Genomic DNA, 3,647 nt, shown 5'->3' on the forward strand with positions numbered 1-3,647 from the left:
ACTATTTTTTGATATTTGATATTACTTTAATTAGATAGATTTTACTATAATCTAAATAAACAATCTTTGTGGGACAAAATTTAGAGGCTAAACAAACAGTTTTTGCGGAACGGAGGGAACAGTCTTTGCGGAACGGAGGGAGTATCTGCGTCCCAGAGATAATTACTCGAATGCTTTTATTTTCTCTGTTACAACAGAATGCACACTGAATAATTTACGCCAAGGCATACATTCAACGACATAGCAGACTAACAATTACGCTGAATTGTTGTTACAACCACAACATGCAGAAACTGTCTGTGTAGTGCAGCACGTACACTCAGGTCCTGTTTAGTTCTCACCCCATAAACCTCGTAAACACAAAAAAAACATCACATCGAATATTTCGACACATACATAAAGTACTTATTAAAAATCTATTTACAAAACTTTTTCATGGATGAGCTGTAAATCGCAAGACGAATCTAATGAGCCTACTTAATTTATGATTTGCAACAGTGATGCTACAGTAACCATCTGCTAATTATGGATTAATCATGAATTAATTAGCATCATTAGATTCGTCTCGCGATCTACAACTCATCTGTAAAAAAAGTTTTGAAAATAGACTTCATTTAATACTTCAAATTAGCAAGATTCTTTCAAAAAAAAATTGTGTTTCAACTAAACAGGGCCTCAGTAAAGATTTTTCAAATGTATACACATGTTGCCACGCAGAACCAGTGACTGCGCCGATTTGAAGTAGAAACATCGGGCGTCGTCTGCGCCGGCTTCACAGCTAAGTCCAAACATCCCATGGCTTCGGCTCCAGCGGCAGCATCTACCTGTTCCGCGCCAAGAACACAACAGAGGATTAGCCTAGACTGAGCTGCAAAGCTCAGCAGCGGCATCAATAGGCAACACAAAAACAAGAGGGTCGAGGGCACCACACGTTGGATCGACGATCTCGAACCCGAGCACCTGATGCAAATCTGCCAGGTGGAAAGAGAGGGTGCGAGAAAACGGTAGGCCAACCGGCGGCTGGAAGTGGAACGACGGGGAGACGACGACGTCTTGGGCGAGATCCAAGAACCCCCACCACAAATGCACACGGGAGAAGCCAAAGGGAATAATAACAGTAAACAAGGGTGACATAGCATGCATCTCACCAGCAAAAAGCAACCTTAAAGTACCATGCTTACTTGCCAGCATCCAGCAGCACGGATAGATGAGCCCGGGGAGCTGTAGAATCTTTGATTCAGCACAAGAGGAAAATATATATTAATACACACACACACACAGAATAAATAAACGAAGGTGACTTGGCCAAGCAAGTTCAGGTTAACAAGAGAGAGAAAATAAGTACTAATAGAATAGCCTATTAGTTCCAGATCTACACGGCTACTTGATTGACTGTATGGGGGAACAGATAAATTGAAGAGTAATAACAACACAGATTAAGCTTGTAATGTTGACAACCGTAGCAGCCATTAGAGGGGGGCACACAGAGGAGGCGTTGTAGGATCAAGACGCAGAGCTCCCTTCAATCCAAAGAGCGGCCAGCAAGGGAACGGTGCAGCTCCTCGGTCATGCAAGCCACAAAGCCTATCTCAAGCCAAACACCAGGCCACTCATCTCTCCCTCTCTCTCTGAGATAAACCCTCCAGGAGATGAGATAGGATAGTGGGAACCATGAACGAGCAGCTGTACCAACCCAGCGAAAGGACCCTTCATTGGAATGATAGGAGCTCCGCTTCCAATCCAACCATCCGTCAGAGCAAAGACCAAGCACAAGAAAAGCACGAGATCTGCAAGAACACCAAACAATCAAGATTTTTTTAAAAAAAAAAGAGCATCAAAACTTGAAAAGGATAAGGAAAAAGAAGACAGAGGAGAGCCACGAGAAGGGGAATCTGGGAGGGAAGGCCGGACTAGACTATTCTTTCCTGCTGTTCATGGGTGGAAGAACGGAGACCCAAGGGCTGGTTTTATAGAAGAAGAGGCGAGAGGAGGCTTGCTGGGAAAGTATTTATTGCCTGCCATTTATATTTGCAATTCCTCCTCCTTTCATTTTTTACCGTTTGGTTGCCATGTCAGTTTTTCCTTTTACTGTCATTTTCAAGAGTAAATAAATAGCGGGTTTCATGTGAAAGGGTGGAATCGTCTGGAGGAAGCGAGGCCGATGGACGTTAGATTTCCCTTGACGTCAGCGTGGCTGTCGACCCGCGTCCATTGGCCCACACCAGCCACCCTCTTCAATTCGTGGCGTTTCTTTTCCAGTGTACGTGTATTCCTGAGAAAAGGATCGTAGGTACAATAGTCGAAACGCGTAGAGTACTGTATTTTCATTACTCAATAAACGGAGAAATCTATCTATCTATATTATAAAGAACCAAAACAATTGAAATTAGTATGTACCTAGACAAAATATCATGTACCCCTCACAGCGACCCTATCTGTCAGAGCGGTGAACCTTGATTTGGAGGTGCAGACCGATGGTTTTTTATCGCAAGAAAATGATTCCGTCGATCTGCCTGGTTTTTCCACACCGAGCTCAATTCTACCCGCCCCAAGCACCCACCATCGTTTGAATGGCAAGTTCCGTTGATCACCATCATTTGAATGGCAAGTTCCGTTGACCGCAGGGTTCCCTGGATGCCCGAGATGCCATCATCTTGCGAGCTGCCGCCGTCCTCTGGCTCCTCACATAACCTGCCTGGACGCCCGTGCGGGACTGCGGGATGCCGCCCGTGCCGTAGCTGCCCAACCCGCCGTCCTCTACCACCACCACTCGCGGCCGTAGCGGGGTTCATCATCGTCGTCGCCAGACTGCTGCAGGCCTGTACCGAACTACGGAGCGTCCCTGGCAGAGTTGTCAGCACCATCTCGTCCCTATTGACTCAAGCCGTCTTCGGCCGGCATTCGTCGATTCCTTCCACGGGCGCGACCACAACCCCTTCCCGCACCTCCGCCGTGTATCCCCGAGCGCCGCCGCCCTTTTCCCCGGTCGGAATCGGTCGATTTCCGGCCGGTCGAAGGAGTCTCGCCGCCGGTCCCGACCCCCCGCACGTCGAATGCCTCCTTCCAGTTCCCCTCCGCCCAAATCGACCACCCGGTGAGCTCCCTCACACCACCCTCGACCTTCGTAGTCCCTTCCCCCGCCGTTTTTCTCGCCGCGCCGCCGGGAACGCGGCCTCGCCACCGTACCGGCCCGCCTGCCACACCGCCGCACGCCGCGGGCCTCCTGCGCGTGGCCCCGTGCTGCGTCTCTGCGAGCCGCGGCCACGCCTGCCCGTGCTGGCTGCTGCGCTCCCTCGACTACCGCGGGTTGGCCTCGCCGGCGGCCGAGCCGCTGACCAGGGCGCCGGCCATGGCCACCGCGGCACCGCCGGCCCTTTGTGGTGCATGGTTGAGAGAGGAGAGAAGGAGAAAGGGGTATGGGAAAAGTTCCAGGGACCCGTGTGCAAAGAGACTTTAGATCTAAGGGTCTATTTGTAAAATGACCTTAGTTTCCTATATTTTTTCTGTTTAAATAGCCGCAAACTTCGAAAATTAATAAAAAAATAGTAGAAAAATGAGAAAAATGCCAAACTTGTTTTGTTAGGATCCCGATGACTGGTAATTTTAATCAAAAATAAGTTCGTGCATGTCGCTGCTGTATACTTTTG

General features: G+C 48.6%; 1 long non-coding RNA gene across 1 annotated transcript; it reads right to left on the reverse strand.

The window, feature by feature from the left end:
• Window positions 1-587: 587 nt before the first annotated feature.
• On the reverse strand, window positions 588-1,968 carry LOC120674119. The gene is made up of 2 exons (XR_005674978.1): window positions 930-1,968; window positions 588-824 (listed from the first exon to the last, which is right to left on the reverse strand). It is a non-coding gene; the product is annotated as an uncharacterized LOC120674119 (long non-coding RNA).
• Window positions 1,969-3,647: the final 1,679 nt, after the last annotated feature.

The sequence above is a fragment of the Panicum virgatum genome, chromosome 5N, assembly GCF_016808335.1.
Source record: "Panicum virgatum strain AP13 chromosome 5N, P.virgatum_v5, whole genome shotgun sequence".
In the NCBI taxonomy this organism is placed as follows: domain Eukaryota; kingdom Viridiplantae; phylum Streptophyta; class Magnoliopsida; order Poales; family Poaceae; genus Panicum; species Panicum virgatum.